Source organism: Carassius auratus, chromosome 27, assembly GCF_003368295.1.
Source record: "Carassius auratus strain Wakin chromosome 27, ASM336829v1, whole genome shotgun sequence".
NCBI classification, from domain to species: domain Eukaryota; kingdom Metazoa; phylum Chordata; class Actinopteri; order Cypriniformes; family Cyprinidae; genus Carassius; species Carassius auratus.
In genome coordinates, this window is record NC_039269.1 from 13,588,548 (window position 1) to 13,610,465 (window position 21,918).

The window sequence follows — 21,918 nt, forward strand, 5'->3', positions numbered from 1 at the left end:
ATTTTAAAATTAAAATTAAAACATTGAAGAAAAGTTCTGTGATTATTCCTTTAAAATAATGTTTGTTTCATTTTAGTAGTAGTGCTAGTAGTAGTAGGCTGTGTACATTCTATTGTCGTTATTTAAATCCGGACTTTTATTTTGAGGGGTTGCTGTGAATATCTTTACAGTTCTGTGTATGTGATATGCAGTGTTTGGAATAACGGCGTTTAAAAGAACGGCGTTAGGTAACAACATTATTTTTTCAGTAACGCAGTAATCTAACTAATTACTTATTTATTGTTGTCCTCCAAGTTGCATTATCACAACATAAAGAAAGCTCCATGTCAAAGAAGGCTGAGAAAAAGATTAAACATTTGGGCAAAAGCAGATCAGGTTTCAGATTGTGTTTTCCTCCCTACCCACACTACATCACGAGTAGGAATACACACAGTCTGTGCATGGTCTGCTTTGAGGAGAGAGCCTTAGCAGTGTTCCTCACGGTGCACTCTTGGTGTTCGAAGTTGGATGTGGTGGAGGGAATGGAGACAGGCGAGTCCCTATCTTCTCCCTCACCTGCCAGATCCAGCACCCACTTTCTGGGATTGGAAGAATGTTAATCCCGGGAAGCAGGTGCGACATTACCTGCCTCCAAGGAGGTGGATGTGGAGAGCATCAACAATTTGCCCCCTCAGTCACCCCAGTATGAGGAGTTGTTGGAGGTGGTTACTTGTGCGGTAGCCAAGTTAAATATAGATTGGCCCACCGAGAAACAATCAGAAACACAGAAAAGTAAATTAGATTAGGTTTTTATGATCTCAGCCACCACCTTCACGCCGGCACCTTTTTTTCCCCCCGATCTCCATGGCAGCTCTGGTGGCAGCGGAGAGAAATTTATGGTTGACCCGGTCTGATTTGAAGGAGAAAGACAAGTTCTTACTCATGGACGCCCTGCTTGTGCCTTCGGGTCTGTTCAGTGTCGCCGTCAATTCCGTCGTCGACAGATACCAGGAGGCTCGTAAACAGGCAGCATTCCAGTGGTTTCTCCCTCACCATTCTCTAGCTCTGGGGGCTGCTGGGCGGGAGCAGCCCGGCCGTGTACCAGCTCCTCATATAGGGAAGTTCAGAAGTTGAGCATGCCTCTCGTACTCCACAACAACGGGACCGAGGTCAGGGACCCTCAAGGTGATCTGAGGGTCGTGCTTCAGTCAAGGAATCCCTCAACAAAGTGGTCCTGACAATCAACATCCACAACCGCTGAGGGTGGCCCCTACTGGTGAAGAGTGGGGAGAACCTGACTATTACACGGTGTCCATCTACCATCAGAGCCCTCAGGAGATCGGTCTGCTAACCCTGCCAGTGTTCCAGGGCATAACAGTCTCCACCTAGCAGTTACTACAGTCATTTCCTGCCAGTCCTCCACTTCAGGGCACCGAGCTAGCAGCTCCAAGTACATCAGACACCAGTCTCAAGAGACTGGTTCCCTTAGTAGACTATTTAGCAGCATGGAAACTACTGCCAAATGTGTCTCGTTGGGTCCTGCAGACTGTAGAAAAAAAGCTATAGCATTCAATTCAACGCTCCGCCACTGCCTTTCAGCTGGGTCTCTCCCACACGGGTGGTCCCCGAGCAGGCTCTGATGTTGGAACAAGAAGTAAACACCCTCTTGAGGAAGGAAGCCATTGAAATGGTCCCTCCTCACGACAGAGACTCCTGGTTCTACAGACGATACTTTATAGTTCCAAAGACAGATGGAGGATTGCATTCTTTTTTAGATCTGAGTCAGTTAAACCACTCAGTCATGCAACTGAAGTTCAAGATGCTCACTATAAAACAGGTTGTGTCTCAGATCAGTTCAGAGGACTGGTTTGTCACGATAGATCTAAAAGATGCTTACTCTTATGTCTCCATCCTTCCCACTCAAAAGAAGTTCTTATGGTTTGCTTTTAGGGGCGAAATTTACCATTATCAAGTTCTTCCTATTGGCCTAGCACTCTCACCTTGAACTTTCACGAAATGTGTGGATGCTGCTCTGGCTCCACTACGACTCCAGGGCCTGTGCATACTAAATTATATTGATGATTGGTTGATTTTGGCTCAATCAGAGCAGCAAATTTGGGGCCCAGATTAAACACCAAGAAAACTGTGCTTTCTCCATCACAGAGGACCACTTATCTGGGCGTAGTGTGGGATTCGACCATGATGGAGGCACGATTGTGACCCTCCTCAGATCGAATCGATCCTCACTACAGTCATGAGAGTCAAAGAAGACCGGTCACTCATGGTCAAGCAGTTTCAGAAACTACTTGGGGTTAATGGCAGCTGTGTCCAATTTGTGATACCTCTTGGCCTGCTGTACATGAGGGCCCTACAGTGGTGGCTCAAAACCAAGGGGTTCTCCCCGAGGGGAAACCCACTTCGAATGTTCAAGGTCATGCAGCAATTCCTACGTGGCATGGGCATGTGGGGGAAACCTTGGTTCTTGTGTCAGTGCCCGGTGCTGGGAGCTCCTTGTCGCCATGTAACGCTAGCGACGGACGTGCCCCTGACCGGTTGGGGTGTGGTCATGAATGGCCACCCTGCCCGCAGTCTGTGAAGTGGTCACATCAACTGCGCGGAGATGCTAGCCATATTTTGAGTATTGAATCATTTTCTCCCAGACCTAAGGGATCACCATGTGTTGGTGCGCACCGACATCACAGCAGCGGTCTCTTATATCAGCCACCAAGGGAGTCTGCCCTTCCGTCATATGTCCCAGGGCAAACTCCTTTCGCTGAGAGTAGTACATATTCCTGGGCATGTGAATATGGGAGCAGACAACCTGTCGATGCAGGGGCAGAGGCCCCGGGGGAATGAAGATATGAAGAATATTTGGTCAGCCTCAGGTGCATCTGTTTGTGAATCAGAAGACATTGCACCATCCCCTTTGATTCTCTCTGACTCATCTGGCTCCAATGGGAATGGATGCCATGCCATTTGTCTGTACACTTTCCCCCAATCACTTTGCTCCCAGGAGTTCTGGCGAGAGTACGCGACAGGGTCAGTCTTCCATTAGTAGCCCTATTCTGGCCGGGCCAAGTATGGTTCTCGGACCTGATTTCTCTACTCGACAGCACTCTATGGGAGATTACCTTCAGGAAGGATCTCACCTTGGAAGGATCTCTCACAGGCGGAGGGCACAATATTCCTCCCCCGCCCGGAGCTGTGGAAGTTATGGATGTGGCCCCTGGGGGGGTGCATCTCATAGTTTTCGGTCTCTCAATCCGAGGTTGTTGAGACCATCCTCCAATCCAGAGCTACTTCAATAAGGAAATGCTCCTGGAATTGGAAACTACATATGTAACCATATTTCCCCGAATGGAATGAGATGCTGCGCCTCAAGGCCATACTTCTGGCATCCCTGCCAGAGCTTGCTTCATTCCTAGAAGCTGACACCCGTTCCACCTCATGTGCTTTTATAGCTTTCTGGTCACTACGTCACCCGCCCATGAAGTCTCGCCCTTTCATTGTACTGATTACACATGTGATTCAGAGCCGGTCACATTGATGGCATACCCATGGCCTTTTCTGACATAGCGTCTCGTTCTTTTCGGAGAACCATGGTTCCATATATAACCTGGGACGTTTTTGCATAATGCTACATCTGTCCCACTAGATGTCAGTATAAGCCCAAGATGACTGCTGTATCAACCAGCATAAAATAAACTGAATGCACTTTTAAACCCTTGACCGACCAGAAAGTCATTGTGTTGTACAATGTTCTGCAGAAGACGACACAGTCTACATAGCAAATTGAAGCCTTTGGCGAGGCAACAGAAAACAGGAATTTGCAGAAAATAAAATGCCTCAAGGACCAGCTCACATGCATAGAGAGAGAGAGAGATAGAGGAGAGAGAGAGATAGAGGAGAGAGAGAGAGAGATTAGAGAGAATAAGGGAGAGGCCATGAGAGACAGCAGGAACGAACAGGAAGAGGACATGGAAATCCATCAGCACATCATTATTTATTCAGCAGAGCCCTGACAGAGAGTCAGAGCTAATAATCCAGCTGAAGTGAATTGAGCACCATGTGTCCTAAAGAGCAGCGACAGCACTGCACTACTTCACACAGCGAATCAGAGTGGCACAGATCATGGTGCTGAGTTGTAGATGAACTGACTGACTGACTGCACAAAGTTTCCACCTTCTTCTCTGCACCTGCCTCACCTACTGTGGACTTGCTGGCAAAAGTTTGAGTGAAAGGGGCTGGAAGCCATATAACCCGAGGAATAATTCAACAAAAGAGATCTCCACAGCGCCTTCCGCTGCATTAATCATGGAAGAGATGGAGCGCTGCATCTTGAAACACATGCACATCTATATATTCCAGTGACGTTAGCCCTACAGCTTCTCTCAAGGCTCCTAATTAGAGTTGTTTTGATGCCGTACCATGAGAAACATGGAGTACATGTGCTAACAGGTTTCAGTCTAATTTCAGAGTCAAGGCTAAGCATCAGAGCTCATCAATAATTTCTAAGAGAAAGAGGCCAACTTCCCCAACAATGGCAGTTGCGGCCAAAATAAATCAATTCAAAATCCACAAAACTTGGTTATAGCATTCGCTATTAAAATACTATATATATATATATATATATATATATATATATATATATATATATATATATATATATATATATATATATATATATATATATACAGTATGAAACTCCCCCCAAAAAGTAAAACAACATCAATGAGATTACATTTAAAATGTAGATATTTCGGTTTTTAGGTTGCCAGAGGATTTCTATACAGTTGCAGTCTTTAGCACATTATTTTTACGTTAAACCCAACTCACCCATCTATTGTCTAAAAGCAATTTTAGTTATCTTCTTGTGAATGATTTATCAATTTAGCATTTATTTTTGGAAAACTGGTGTCTGAATTTAAAATCAGAATGTCAGAACAACCTTCTGGTGAAACAACAAACTTCTCTGTGTTCATGCTGGACTTCTTCAATCATTTAGTCTTCTTAAAATCTGTCCTTTTTTGTTTCTTGTCTTTTTTTGTTTCTTTTTTTTTTACTACAAGCTTGAATTCAGATCAGATTCTATTTGAATGCACAACACAGTATGGGGTGAGGGGGAGGGGGTCCAAATTTAAACCATTTGCGGTTTTAAATCCAAGACATTTTAGATATCTGGTCATCTGACCTTCACGGTTTATGTTTTGTTTATATTTATGTTAATATTCAGTATATAACAATATGTGTTAATGTCAGTGCATGTCTAAATGTAAATTTAGTTAATGTGTATTTAAGTAATTCTAGTTCTACAAGCAGCTGTGAAATGCATTTTGCATTCAGGCGATTACAAGATACCACATTAAAAGAAACAAGCATAAATCAATATACACAGTAAGGCTCTCACTGACTCGTTTTGTGATACACTCAAGGTTTTGTGGGCACATATTTTAACATAATGAGCATCAATCTCCAGTATTTCCAGAAGGAAAAGCAAGAAAAACATGAGCAAGTTTATTCAACAAACTTCAAGAAACATCTGAACTGGTCTTAACCTCCCCAAGTGCCTAAATCACAGCCTACAGTATGGTTGCCTGACCAGATAGCTACAGCAGGCCACAGGGACACAGGCTTTCCCCTCCTGAATTCACTTAATACAAACAACTATGCTTCCTATAATGCATGAGTGAAATTGCTAAGAGTAAAATTTCACATGAAGCCTTCCTGGGCTTATCGCTGGGATGATGATGCAATAGGTCCTAGAGACTCGAGCAATGCAGCTCTGGTAATTTATTTTAGCACACATCCCTTATCATTCCTCTCCCTGGGAATAAAAGATCACTTGTCGACAAGGTCACACGCGTTTGAATTTCTGGCCATTATTATTTCCAAAGCTCTTAAATGGCACAATAAACAACATTTCCATTGCCATGAGAGAGAAAAGCAGTAAGGCACCTTATAATATTCCCCTAAGACACATTCATCCTTTTTAACACAATCCCAATCACTGTCTTGTATTGGGCTGTGCCTACCATTTCCAATTGTTTGTGTTAAGTTTATTTATACCTACACCTCACATACTGTATCTTTCAGTAATGATCTGCATGGCTTCTGGGAAAGGAAGCATGCAGTATAGATCACTGCTGAAGCCTTACACCCCGGTCACTAGTTTAGGTTTTACAAATTCATCATTTCGGCAAACAGTTTAGGTCAGAGGAAACTGAATTAGTTTGTCTCTTTTTCAATGTGGTTTATAGTGAACTCCTGCTGTGACAGATTGAACTTTATTCATCATGTCAGCAAGAACAACCTCTCATATTGCGCTGGTCCTATAATAACATGCTTTCAGTGATGAGATAAAGCTAGTTAATTCTATAGAATTATTTGTAGTACTGCATTAATTCAGTTTAAACCATGACCTTACCCACGAGTAAGTTATTTCAGAACATTAGGAACATACATTTTTCCGTAGTGTTTGTAAACAACAATATAACAGATTTCCAATATATGTTATAACATAGTGATTTTGACCCACCTAAGTACTGAGAGACATATTTGCTATTTCAAAGTGAATTCTATCATCTTTGAAAGGGTTCAGATGTACTGACAAATAATGAAAAGCATTTATGGTAAATTAAAATAAACTTTATTGTAATTTATATTAAAATTGCATGTCAAATATATGTGTAATTAGATTTGATTTTAGATTAGATTTTTAAAATCTTACATTTGAATGTACTAATAACACACTACAGTCAAAATGTGAACCTGGACCACAAACATAAGTCACATAAGTATATTTGTATCAATAGCCAACAATACATTGAATGGATTATTTTATTTATTTATTTATTTATTTTTTTTAATCATTAGGATAATAAGTATAGATCATGTTCCATGAAAGTATTATTTTCTACCATAAATATATCAAATCTTAATTTTTGATTAGTATTATGAATTGCTAAGAACTTCATTTGGACAGTTTCAAAGGCGGTTTTCTCCATTTGTATTTATTTTTATGACAATTTTAAAATATATACATATTTTAGATTTTTTTATGAGTTTAAAACTATATTCAAGTACTTTAAACATGCTTTCGTATGTTAGTCAATGCATCACAATAAGTATAAACTAAAGCATTGCAGAAGATTACATGTGAACTGTTTAAAGTAAACTTTTAATTTGACATTGTTACAAAGTGCACTTTTTAAAAGTTTACTTTAGTGTGTTTAAAAATCTACTCTATCAAGTGCATTTAAGTGACCGTTTATTTCATGACATTATCTGCAAGTGCAGTTTTTTAAAATATAAAGTTTAGAAGTTCACTACAAGTGTGCGTTCAATACAGTTAAGTGCACTTGTTTTTAACAAGGAAATAATCTCCATGTACATTGATTTTGATATTGATTTTAAGCAAGCAATTGCAAGTTTCTTTGCAAACATTTGTTAATCAGAGATGTTGGTCAATTTCCCATAACAAACTCATTCTCTGCACAGTGTTTTACATTATCTCACTGCTTCCCTAAAATCAGGAATATCAGCTGGGTGGCGGCAAAACTGCTTGACATAGTCATTAAGCCTGAGATTTACTTACTGCCTTAAGATGTAATTCACACCACACTGATTGCTCCTTGTTTTGTTGTTGCTGAAGTATTTGTAAATTGGATTTCTTTCACTCCTGTAAAAGTAATTTTATATTGTACTCAAATAAACTGTGTAGAAAGTCAGAAAAATTACATTTGGAATGCAGTGATATTGTATGTGTTTATGCAACAAGATACGTCTGTGTTCATTCTGAACATGCTGATGTTTAATTGCTTGATTGAATAATAAATATCACTGTCTTTTAAAACACACATCTTAAAAGAGAGAGAGAGAGAGAGATAACTGCAGTCCTGTCAGGCAAGAAATTGCCTGTGGAAAATAAGCAACTGGAAAAGAAGGGCAATTAACACAGAAGTGAGAGCACTGGCCATTAATAAAGGCCACCATAAGTCATGCCTGGAGTCTGCTAGAAGCCATGAGAATGAATGGTCCGTTGAAATTATGTAAGTGTGCATATGAAGTGTTGTTTTCCTATCTTCCCCCTTTCATTTTCTATCTTGTATGTGTCTCTCAAGACCCTTCCTGGTTGTGTAATGGCCTAATTGAATCCCTACCCTCAACATTATTAACTGTTTTCCTGCAAAATATGATTATCAAGTCTCACAGTAGTCAAAATTAATTTCAGATGTTATTAAATGCAGATACATATTAAAAAATATATAGTTTCCTTAAAAGTTAATGCACATCCTAGAAGATCTCCTTAGAAGATGTGTGTTCTACTCAAGGTAAAACCTATGGGTAAAACATGGAACAGAAGGACGGGTCTGGTATTGCACCATAGATGGGATTTTATTGCGTAATAGGCTAAACCAAAACACGAAACTCTTGTAAAAACTGGAGTCTGATGAAAGAGAACTAGAGTCAAGATCTACAGTATTCAAGACACTTGCATTGAATGGCTAACATTTGACTGGGTATACTCTATTGAAAAAAAAAAAACGTATTTGTATTATTAGTATTATTATTTTTACCCTTTGTTACAGTACGTACAGTATTACCTACATTCATGTTTATTATATATTTCTTTATCCGTTACTTCCTACATTTTCTGACTGTGCCTGCAATGACTTTAACTGCACAAAAAGACAAATGGTGCAATAGCATTTGCAAAAACTTTATTTGACTGCCTTGATTGACATGCAAGTTTGTATGACTGTGAGTGGGTTGGACTTACAGCCTAAATGTTGCATGATTGTGTTACTGAAGAAAGAAAAAACTTGAAGTGTTCAACATTTAGAGATATAACCAGAACAATGTGTGAAAATTCAAGGGAGTGAAGTGAATACTTCCTGAAGGCACTATACATTTCAAACTATAACTGTTAAACTTCAGCTCACGGACTGGCAGTTCACTAGCGTGGAGTAAAATTTGCTAATGCAATATTGATATGTAACTGACAGGGGCCAATGCAAGAGCTGTCTGGAGATCCTTACAGATGCTTCACTGGAGTTGTCATAACCTTCTGAAGACCTCCTGAAGAGTTTTGTGACCTCAGACCTTTAAACCTATCTATATGTTTTTTCTTGCTATATTTTTAGTTGGACAAGAACATAGTAATAGCAGTGGTAAATCTCTTTAGTTTGTAAACTATGTGATTGAGTCTAACTACAAATATTACATTTAATATTTTCAGAGACATTTAAATCAAAGGATAGGCTACTTTAACAATGATGACTAAATTCTGTCCGGAAAAAAAAAAAGAAAATATTATGAAAGCTTTTAATCTGGAGCACTACTGTTAGAAGGCTACATTAGTATCTTTTAAGGGTACTTCCCCAGTGACACGCTGTTGTACTCCTAAAGATATATATATTTTTTTTTACATAATGAATTTATTAATTTATTTGCACTTATGCTTTGATTAATATCTAATAATGTCTTTTTTTTTATATATTTGAAATATGTGAAGGACTCTGCATTCTGCCATTATGGTATAATATTACACAACATCACAATATTTAGAGGGAAAAACATTTGTTGTTTATTTTTATTTATTTATTTATTTATTTTTTGTTTATTGCCACTATCTAATATTTCTGATTTACTGCAATATGAGGATTAATTGGTATCCCTTACCAGTTAAAACTTTTTTCCTTTCTTCTCAGATGTTTGCAATGTTATCGCAAAACAATTATAAATCAAATTATAAATACATTTAGCCTACATTACAGTCATGGCCAAAAGTTTTGGTAGTGACATAATTTTAGTTTTCTCCTATGCCCCGCCTTTCTGAAACGCAACAATTTTTACAAAGCTTATCCGTTTGAAAAGCGAGGTGCATGCTGATTGGCCAGCTATCCAGTGTGTTGTGATTGGGCAAATACATCAAGCATGTGATGGAAATGTTACACCCCTTACCATTACTCTGATACCGTGTCCCTGTGCGACGAGACAAAACCAATAAAACCCATTACAAATTAGCCATTATAGCATTTAGTGGGAAAATAATTACTTATTATAATGACTTACACTGTCTTTTTATGCGTTGCATCGTACCGTGTTAACATAAAACCATGTCTGCATTTGTAATAAGAGAAACGACAAACAACAAGCGCTACTCTACACTGCTCAAAACTCACATATGAAATAATCAGTGGTAAAGTAGTTTCTCTTTCACAAAGGGTTCACAATGGGTTCACAATGGGGTCACAATGGGGGTGGTGTTGGTACAGTGGATAAGACACATGCCTTTGGTGTGAGAGACCCGGGTTTGAATACACTGTGAGACACCAATGTGTCCCTGAACAAGACACTTAACGCCTAGTTGCTCAAGAGGCGTCCAACCTCTGACATATGTGGCAATTGTAAGTCGCTTTGGATAAAAGCGTCAGATAAATGAATAAATGTAAATAAATGAAACACACATCCTCTCCAAGATATGGTGGTGGTGCAATAATAATCCAGCAAGATTAAAAGTTATTCCATCTTTCTTTGCGTAAACATCTGGGCGGTGCTATGCAAATCTTCCCAGACAAAGACATGTGGGGGCGTGTTAGAACGAGGCATTTTTGAGGGCGTGGATGAGTCTTAACTTTTATAAAGAGTATCTCTTTGGGTTTGAGACTTTAGTCTTTGCAACTTTAGAGATCTTTATCTATTCACTCACAGCTTGTAACTCTCCAAAGAGAAAGGAAAACTTGATATCGCATCATATGACCCTTTGAAAGACAGCTCATGCTGTTGAGAATAAAGCCCACTGTGATTTGTTCACACCATTAAGTGCAACAGTGAGTATAAGGGCTGACATGTTTGTGTTTGCTCTTGCAGTGAGCTGAGTGTTGAGAATTGGATTATGCCAATGGTCTATGCTGGACACGTATCCCACGTAGCCTGGCTGCATCCGTACTGGGTTCAGCAGATCAAAGAAGGACAGCATTCTATGTGTGTGGGGAAAGATTCATCCACGACCACCATCAGGTCAGGTGCAGCATATCAGCATGTAACCATGAGTTGTTCCCGTTGACGGTTCACAGAAAAGGACATCTGAAAACGTGCAACGTGATGATAAAAATACCTAAATAAGTTGAAAAGAAGACGATGTGCAGTTGAAAATGGACAGCCTGTGCACTTCCTCTTCTCAACCGCTTGATGGCGGCACTGCGTCAGGAAACAGCAGTCACACAATCATGAAAACTGATGAGGGGTCAACAAATTGCATCATTGCATTTAGCAGTTGTAGAGCAGTCTGACCATTTCATACTTGACATTGACTTGCATTTTTTATTCTCCTGTAAGAACCTTTTCAAGGAGATCCATCTTTATAGTCCTTTATGTTTCCTAAATGATATCAATACTTCATGTTGTACTTTCTCACACCTACATTGTAGTAATATATAAAAAGCTTTATGTACAAATGGGTAGCACTTTATTTTACAGTCCTGTTCCTCATGTACATACTATGTACTTATTATTGTAATTACAATAACTATGTAATAACTAGGTACCAGAGGTGTCAAGTAACGAAGTACAAATACTTCGTTACTGTACTTAAGTAGAAATTTGGGGTATCTATACTTTACTTGAGTAATTATTTTTCAGCCGACTTTTTACTTCTACTCCTTACATTTTCACGCAAGTATCTGTACTTTCTACTCCTTACATTTTAAAAATAGCTTCGTTACTGCTATTTTATTTCGGCTTGTTGTCATTCTGGCTTGTCATAATTGAGAAAAAAAATATCCAGATAAATCGCGCCATCCGGATGGAGTGAATTTGATTGTGGTTGGATGAGAAGTATAAACATATACCATTCCGACACCCACCCTATTGGTCTGTAGGCGATCCATCCATCGCACCTGCACATGACACAAATCACATCACACTCCAGCAAGGACATAGCCGGTTTGGGGGTCGTTTATCAAAAATGATATTTCTTAAAAGTAGGGTGGAACTGGCTTCCGATCGCCTCAGAGTCAGTCCCCTTAAATTTCATATGAAACCGGCGTCAGACCGCGGTCTCCTCTCTGTCTTTCGGCGCGCTCTGCAATCCGAGCTCAGTGATCAGCCGTGAAACAGTGATTCAATGCGAGCTCAAACAGAGACAGAGGACACAAGGTGTGTGTTTCTCGATAGATTGTTAGAATATCTGTATCCGTGCAGTTCTTTGTCATAAATACAGTTTACAAAAGGTCACGAGTGAGCAGTCGGTTTCTCATCTAGTATAAAGTTTTCGCTTGTTACCGCGCGCTCATCACAGCCGTTTCCTCCAGCGAAAATCTAGCCCTTAACACATATGAACGAACGCATACTTTAATTACTCTTATTTAAATATACTTAATACACTACTGTGCAAAAGTCTTAGGCACGTTAGTATTTTCACTTAAAAGAATGGTGTTCGTCATGATGGTGTGTCAGTATAAAATATCAGTTTACATTTCCAAACATCCATTTTGCCGTCGTCAAACTGCTTGTGCATTCAAAATCGTACTAGATTATTATTAAAATTAATGGCAAACTGATTTTTCCTAAGGACACACTACAGCAAAATATATAAATAACTGACTTAAAACACTCTTTTTGGGGTGAAAATACTATATTTTCTTTTCCATAAAACTTTTGCACAGTACTGTATTTTAAAAACGACATTGTTGCTACTTAATAAAGAATGACCATACAGTAATTCACAGAACTGATTAAAGACAGTGACAGACAGCACTCATCTTAACTAAATATCAGAGTGAGTGACAGAGATACAGTAGAAACATTATGTGTGCTTTTGTATTAAATAATGACCCAGATTGTGAAATACATTTATTAGCCTTATTAAGGGAAGCACAACTTGGGAAATGAGAGCATCCAAGGTGAAAGCTATGGATTTATTTTAAATATTTATAATATTCTCTAATGTTATCCATAGTTTTTTTAGGTTATTTCTTTTTAAGTATCGTTTAAGGCACCGTTTAGGCGCCGGTACCATTTTAAAAGTATCAAAAAAGGCACTGGACCCTTCTTAAAAGTTATTATTTCTCACTGGCTCATTTACCAAATGGGGGCTTTCTCTTCATCCTCCACAAATAAAGCTGTAGCTAGTTCGGTAGCGAGACGCTTTAATAAATTATCGTTTGCGAATTACGACGCGATTGACAATTTTGTTATAACTAGGCTTTACCAACTTTGTAACCCCGAACACTGGACATAGCAGACATATGTACCGAATACAGGAAGCTATCGATCAAGAAGGTATCAGGATTATGAGTTATTTTTAGTTTTTGATTAACAATGTGGATTAATCATTAATTTTGACAGCACTATAATATTTATTGTATATAGACAACCATACAAGGGTAATTGTTACTAAGCTTGCACCAATGTTCTTGTCCATTGCCCTCACAGATTCCTGCAGCTAAGCTTGGATGTACATTTACATTCCATTAAAGGTTATTGATGACATGCCTCTGAAGTTTGACTTTTTGCACCATAACAATAGTTATTGGCAACTAGTCATCATATCTCTAGCTCTTTAATGTATTTGCATTGTACTAAAATGCGTTCATTTTCAGTGGGCATATATGCGGCTGAAAAAAGGTAGCCTAGCCCTAGTGCATCACAAATTTTTCAACATGAACATTTTAATATAACTTTATAGTCATTATGGCCTTTAGAAAATTTTTTTGAGGGGGTGGGGTAGTGCACAATAGGCCCCTCTGGCACGGCCCAAGCTTTTGTTCTTAATGGCATTTTTTCTTACATTACTTTTACTTTTATACTTTAAGTCGTTTTTTAAACCAGTACTTTTACACTTTTACTTGAGTAAAAAGCTTGAGTTGATACTTCAACTTCTACAAAAGTCTTTTTAAACCCTAGTATCTATACTTCTACTTGAGTATTGAATGCCAATACTTTTGACACCACTGCTAGGTACTAATCCTGAACCTACCCCTAAACCTAACCCTACCCCATGTAGTTACCTTGTATTTCCAGAACTTTCTTAGATAAATACACTGTAAGTACACTATAAGTACATGTTAGTACACGTACTGTAAAATAAAGTGCAACCTACAAATGGAAGATATTTATTCTTTCTTTTTTCTCCAGAGCTCATAAGTTGTTTTATATGTATTTGCATCTACCGTATGTTGTATATTTGCGACTGTTGTTGTCTTACAGGAAGAGTACTCTCTCGTGTGATATAGCTTTAGAAGGCCACAGCAGTATTCAGATGAGGTAACAATCCTAATCAAAAGTACCATAAAACTAATCATTAGATATTCATTCAGTCATATCAACAGGCATGTTACTAAAGACCATCAGAGGGTGAAGCTAAATAATTTCTTGCAAGAAGCTAACTCTAATCTTGTGTCTGTTCATTTTTATTTATTTATTTTTTGAACAGTGGCAACAACACTGTTCAACAGATTTCCAAGAAATGTTTAATTCAACTGATGTGTGCTAAAAATACATATTAGCTGCTGCGACAGCTTTTATCAAAATCAGACATTTTCACATTTGACTGCTGATATTGAGACTACTAGTGGAAATGTATTAAATTTTTCTGCTTAAAAGAATTTTAATTGCAATTTTTTTTATTAGCATGACAATGTGAATGAAAGGTTCAATTCAGAGATAAACTTCCCAGAGTTGTCAAAATCACAAATGTGATCTACCGTTCAAGTTTGTGGTTTGCAATATTTGATTCTCTTATGCTCACCAAGGCTGCATATTTGTGATCAAAATAACTGTAAATAATAATAATTATTATTATTATTATTATAAATGTTTAATTTAAAAAAAAATTTAATATCTTTAAATAATATTTTAATTCAAAACAACTCTTTTCCAATTTAAATTGTTTTCTATTAAAAAAAATTATATATATATATATATATATATATATATATATATATATATATATATATATATATATATATATATATATATATATATATATATATATATATATATATATATATATATATAGTAAAGTAATTCAATGATGACAAAGCTGAATTTTCACTGTCACATGATTCTTTATAAGTCCAGAAACATTTCTTTATTATAGAATTTTGTCATAATATTATAAATATCTTTACAGTCATTTTTCATCTATTAAATGTGTCCTTGAGGGGAAGAAAAAAAAACAGTATGTTTTATATTCAGTAAACCACAAACCTTGTTTATTCCCAGGTTTAAATGCTATCCCATAAATATATTCAATGTGGTCTTAGGCTTTTGAACATCAGTGCATTTTGTTGAATACAGGACACACAGAAGGCACATTTCCCTGGTGGCAGAAAAGTTCCATGTGTTGTTTTTTCAGAAGCAGCTTTTAGATTGTGTAGAGAGACACACTCACCAGCTTGAAGACCTGGAGGCTGCATTTGCTGAACTGGTACAGTAGATGATGATTGTGAGGAAACTGCTGAACATTTAGCAGCAAACCCAGGGTATGCATTGCTGTAATGTGAACTCTTGTTAGCAAATCTTTTTATTCGTGTTTAATATTTCTGAGTCATCTCAGACCCAAAGATTAGCCATATTTTTATGAAAGATGCCAGAAGCGTGTGTGCATGTGAATTCAGTAAAAATAGCCAGTAACATGCCAATGTAATTTAGTTGTAATGAATGTAATTCAAGACATGATCTCTAAAAACAAGTCTTCCATCTTAAAGTAAGTCTTGTTTCAAAGATGTTTAGGTGTTGTTTTTCTGCAAAACAATATGAAATACTAATTAAAAATGTTTTGTAGTGATGAGGAAATATAATGAAATAACAACCTGTTACTTAATGTCAAGTATAATGTTTGAGTTATTGAGAGCCTCTAAGCAGAACATGAAGAATAAAAAAATTGCCTTCCTTGGCTTGCAGTGCTGAGGCATGTCTGTCCACACCACAGACTGATATATCTGTGCCTGTGTTGTTGACTCTAGATACATCAAGCAGGCTTGACCTGTGATTACTCCGAGCCCCCTCGCCACATCGGCCATGAAGAGGAGATCCAGCAAATGATCACGGCTGGGCAGCTGTTCCCAGAAAGCATGCCCAAACCCACCATAGTGACTATATCCATGTACATCAGTCATTAAAGCATATGGACGTTTGTTCTGTGTCTCCTTGTGAAAAGTACATTGGGTCCTTTAATCTTTCGCTTATGATTACATTCTCTGAAGTGAAAGAAATTAGTTATTTTTTCTCTTTTTTTTCACAAAGAAACATCCTATTTCTTGTGTTCTTTTTCGTCTGCATTAATTAGCATTGCAATTTATGACATAATGATTGTTTGAAGGCTGGTTGTTGCCCCAAAAGCAGATGCCTTGAATCTGTGCCGCTGAGACAGATGGTGTTATGTGAGACTTGTGCCTCGGTGATCTGTTAGCATGCTTTTTAATGAGCATAGACTCAACATCACACTCATCAGTCACTCGCTCATCTCTATGAGTCAGGGGGAGCTCGGCCCTTCATGGTCCATGGGAATATGTTTTTAGTCTTTTAATACTAAGTTATCTGACTGATGGGCTTCAGAATCAAAATTTACTATTATTTTTATGATTGATTTACTAACATCGCCAGGGGCACATATTTACTTCAAAAGTGTGGGGTCAGTAAAAAAAAATAATGTTGAAAAAAGTATCTTAAGCTTACAAAGGCTCTACTTCATCGTGTGTGTGTGTGTGTGTGTGTGTGTGTGTGTGTGTGTGTGTGTGTGTGTGTGTGTGTGTGTGTGTGTGTGTTTGGAGCTTAACAATGTATTAGGCATATAATAAGAATAACAATAAGAAGTTTGTTCCGCAGCTGGCCTGGACTAACAGTATTGGTGAATACCAAAATGTTTTGTTGTTTTCTGTAATGGTTAATCCACACCAGTATGTGTATGCTCTTTAGTCACAATACAGTTTCTAATGCTAAAATATAATAATTGCTGGGATTTAATGGAGATGGATCAAAGTTAGATTCAGTATATATTCACAGTTAGATCGCACAAAAGTTTCATCAAAAACAAACCTTTATAACAACTAAACTATTTGGAAGTCAGTTACGACAGAGACTGTGGAAAAGTACATACTAACAATGCAAGCAAGAGTTTAAGCTGTTATTAAGGCCAAAGGAGGCCATACACAATAAAAAAAATATATACATTTTTTGTATTGTTATGTGAATAAAGACTATTAACTTGTTTCAGTTTGGTATTTCCCTTATAAATGATACAACAATTTTTAGATTTAAAATGTTAAGTTTTTGACAAATTGTTTTATTTGTATTTAAATACAGTATATATTAGTATTATTTATGTTGTTTTTTTGTTTTTTTTGTGGAAATATTGTTTTTCATTTTTTCAGGATTCCTTGAATAGAAAGTTCAAAATAACATTTTTTTTGCTGTCGCTTTTCAATCAATTTAATGCACCTTGCTGAATAAAAGTATTCATAAAAGTATATATATATATATATATATATATATATATATATATATATATATATATATATATATATATATATATATTGTGGCGGGGTGAGGAACTACACGACAACCGATGGACAGAAAAAGTCCCCGAAGGGTGGATTTATTAAATAAAATAGTGCTCTTGGTGAAGGCGGTGCTCTCCTGTGGCGCTTCAAGTCCCTCGTGCTCGCTGTGTCCTGAGTGGTGGATCCCGTGCTGTGCTCTCCTTAGTGGGGCTGACGGTCACACGCTGCTCTCTGTAACAGAGGAGGAAAGGGTTAGCGTCCTTGTTGGGAGACATTCCTCACCACTCTGTCTTCCTCCTCTGTTTAAGAAGGCTCCTCTTGATGAGCTGCAGGTGCGGCCGCTCAGCCCGTGATGAGCTTGTGCCGGTGATTCCCGTGTGTTGCCAGGGCGACGCTGACGAGCGCTCGGGACGCATGTCACACCCCCCCCCCTAAGCGTCGACCTGCGCCTGCGGTACAATGGGGAGATATGGGGAGGGTGGGGAGTGGAGCTTGACAGACCTGCGAAAGCTGCCCCTATCCTGGAGAGACCGTCCGCGTTGGCGTTGGCGTTGGCCGTCCCCGCCCGATGTTGTATGGTGAAGTGGAAGTCCTGGAGCACAAGGAACCAGCGGGTTACCCTGGGGTTGGTGTCCTTTGCGCGGGCCATCCACTGCAGTGGCGCATGGTCTGTCAGCAGGGTGAACCGGCGTCCGAGGAGGTAGTAGCGGAGCTCCAGGACTGCCCACTTGACGGCCAGCGCTTCCTTCTCCACGGCGGCATACCGTTGTTCGGTCGGGGTCAGCTTCCGGCTAATAAAGATCACCGGGTGTTCCTCGCCGTCCTGGACCTGGGAGAGAACGGCTCCCAACCCGGTGTCCGAGGCGTCGGTTTGCACCAGGAAGGGGCAGTTGAAGTCGGGGGCTCGCAGGACTGGCTCCGTGGTGAGGGCTGACTTCACCTGCTGGAACGCCTCTTCCGCTTCTAGACTCCAGGCTATTTTCTCCGGTTGCCCCTTCCTGGTCAGATCTGTCAGGGGAGAGGCTAAGGAGGAGAAGTTAGGGATAAAACACCGGTAGTATCCTGCCAACCCCAAAAAGGCTCGTACCTGGGTCTTGGTAGAGGGCCGCGGTGCCGAGAGGATAGCTGTCACCTTCTTTTCCTGGGGGCGGATGAGGCCACGTCCCACGCAGAAGCCCAGGTACTTGGCTTCGGAGAGAGCCAGGTGACATTTCCGGGGGTTGGCGGTCAGCCCCGCCCGGCGGAGGTCCAGCAGCACCCTCCGGAGCCGCTCTAAATGTTCCCCCCAGGTCTCTGAATGGATGACCACGTCGTCGATGTAGGCCACGGCGTAGGCCATATGGGGCCTCAGCAGGACATCCATGAGCCTCTGGAATGTGGCGGGGGCCCCGTGCAGGCCGAAGGGAAGGACCCGGTACTGCCAGTGGCCACTGGGGGTCGAGAAGGCTGTCTTCGGCTTGGCATCCTTAGACAGGGGGACTTGCCAATACCCCTTGGTGAGGTCGAGAGTTGAGATGAACCGGGCCCTTCCTAGTCGATCCAGGAGCTCATCGACGCGGGGCATGGGATAGCCATCGAATTCAGAGACCTCATTTAGGCGGCGGAAGTCGTTACAGAACATTAGGGTGCCGTCGGGCTTCGGGACCATGACGATGGGGCTGGACCATGGACTCCGCGAGGGCTCAATTACCCCTAGCTTCAACATCTCCTGTACCTCTGTCTCGATTGCGTGTCGCCGAGCCTCCGGGACACGATAGGGCCGCTCCCGGACGATGACTCCTGGTGGTGTTCGGATTTCGTGCTGGATGACGGCCGTCCGCCCTGGCAGAGGGGAGAACACATCCGAGAACTGACCGACCAGGTGCTGCAGTTCCGTCTTCTGGGCTGCGGAGAGGTGGGGGTCCATGTCCACAACCACGGGAGAGGTGGCGGCGAGGGCCGAGAGCTGGGGCCCGGTCCCCACCCAGCGCTTCAACAGGTTTATATGATAGAGCTGCTCTTCCCTTCGACGACCAGGTTGGCGCACTTTGTAGGTGACGGGTCCCACCCGTTCGGTGACCGTGTACGGGCCATGCCAGCGGGCCAGAAACTTACAGGCTGAGGTGGGGACCAGTACCATGACGTGATCTCCCGGCTGGAACTCCCGGGGTTGGGCAGCCCGATTGAAGAGGCGCTGCTGGTCTTGCTGGGCCTTGGTCAGATGCTCCCGGACCAATGGCATGACCCTGTCGATCCGCTCCCTCATGGCCTTGACGTGCTCGACGGTGGTCCGACATACCGCAGGCTGTTGTTCCCAGTCTTCCCGGGCGACATCTAGGAGCCCTCGGGGTTGGCGGCCGAAGAGGAGCTCGAAGGGCGTGAAGCCGGTGGATGCCTGGGGCACCTCCCGGATCCCGAACAGCACATACGGGATCATCTGGTCCCAGTCGCGTCGGTCCTCGGCCACGACACGCCGTAGCATCTGTTTCAGGGTCTGGTTAAAGCGTTCCACGAGCCCATCGGTTTGTGGGTGGTATACGCTGGTCCGGATCTGTCGGACTTTGAGGAGTTTACAGAGGTCAGCCATGATCCGGGACATGAAAGGGGTGCCCTGGTCGGTCAGGATCTCCGCTGGCAGGCCAACCCGACTACTCAGTAGGAAGAGCTCCTGTGCGATATTTTTGGCGGTGGCCTTGCGGAGGGGAATTGCCTCTGGGTAGCGGGTGGCATAATCCACGATAACCAGGATGTGTTCATGGCCCCGGGCGGACTTCGGCAGCGGCCCCACTAGGTCCATCCCGATGCGCTCGAAGGGCACCTCAATGATCGGCAGCGGGATCAGCGGGCTAGGGGGAGGAGTATGTGGCGAGGTCCGTTGGCACGTCGGGCACGCTTGGCAGTACCGCTTGACATCCGCCTCCAGTCCCGGCCAGTGGAAGCGGTCCCGGATCCGCTGCACCGTGTTTTGGGCGCCGAGGTGGCCAGCCATCGGGTGGGCGTGGGCGAGTTCCAAGACCGCCGGGACTTTGCTCCGCGGTACCACCAACAGCGTCTTTTCCTCCCCCCTCCGCTGGCCGACATAATAGAGCAGGCCGTTTTGGATGATGAAGTGGGGTGTGGGGTGGGGAGCTGGTTGTAGATCCTCTCCTTCCGCCACCCGCACTTGAGACCAGCAATGCTTGAGGCGCTCGTCCCCACGCTGCTCTTTGGCGAGCGTCCCCCCTCCCGCTATCTGCTGGAAGACATCGAAGAACAGGTTAGAGTTTTGGGAGGGGGACTCACCTCCTCGAGGGCTGTCCGACGTCAGCAGCGCAGGGCCTCGTCGAGGGCGCCTTGCTGGACTCCGGCGTCGGCGGTTCCCGGCCGGGCTAGCAGGCTGTGTGCTGGAGGTGAGGAGCTGATCGAACCCCGGCCAATCCCGGCCGAGGAGAACGGGTACCGGTAGGTTCCTTAAGATTCCCACTTCGACGGGCCAGGAACCAGGTGTCGCGGTGATGGTCACTCTCCGGGCCGGCACATGCCTGGTATCCCCGTGCACGCATGTTATCGCCAGTCGGGCCCTGGAACCTATTCGGGGTGGAAGGACAGTCGGTTGTATCAGGCTTACCCCGCTGCCCGAGTCGAGGATGGCGACGAATGGCCGGCCGTTGATGCGCACCCTGGCCCGTGGTGCCTTCGGCGCTGGACCGTGGACTGAACAGCCTGCTAGCCGTGTCCGTCCTGGGGAACGCGGCGGCTCGGTGGGCATTGGCTCGTCCTGGGGGCCGGGAACCGCAGGCCTGCTCACGGGTCGCTGGGTGCCCTCCAGCGAGCGTCGCTCCTGGACCACCCTTCGGGGAAAAGGCGGCGCTCGCTCCCCCATCTCCCGGTGTTGGGCAGCCTCCGCCAGCTCAATGGCCTCCACGAGCCCGTCGAGATCAGTGGGGTTCCTCATGCCAGCCGCCTGCCTCAACGCGCGGAGGAGTCGGTCGATCGCCACACGCTCAGCTACCTGGTGTGCGGAGGGACCCCCGGTCAACAGCCAATGTTGGGCCAGCCGGGATAGTTCGGCCGCCTGGGCGCGAGCGGGCTGTCGAGCTCGATGTTCCCAGTCATGGAATTGCTGCACCGCACAGATTGGGGAAAGGCCTACTCGGCCCAGGATCTCCTTCTTCACCTCTCCATAGTTCCGGCTTCTCTCGGCCGTCATGGTGAAATACGCCCGCTGCGCTTCCCCGGTCAGCAGCGGTGCGAGGAGGTGGGCCCACTCGTCCTCTGGCCACGCCTCCCGGACTGCGGTGGCCTCAAACATCCGAAGATACATCTCCACGTCGTCATGCGATGTCATCCGTGGCATCAGCTGGACGGCTTGGACACGGGGGTCAGGCAGCGGCGTGCGGTGGGCGGCGGCGCGGAGGGGGGCGAGCTCACATTCGGCGTCTCCTTGACGTGAGGCCATGTGCTCCACTATTTG

At 42.5% G+C, this 21,918-nt stretch overlaps 1 pseudogene; it reads left to right on the plus strand.

Moving 5' to 3' along the window:
• Nucleotides 1–1,780: 1,780 nt before the first annotated feature.
• LOC113046320 (UPF0489 protein C5orf22 homolog) overlaps nt 1,781–21,918 on the plus strand; it is a 21,032-nt pseudogene continuing 894 nt past the window's right edge.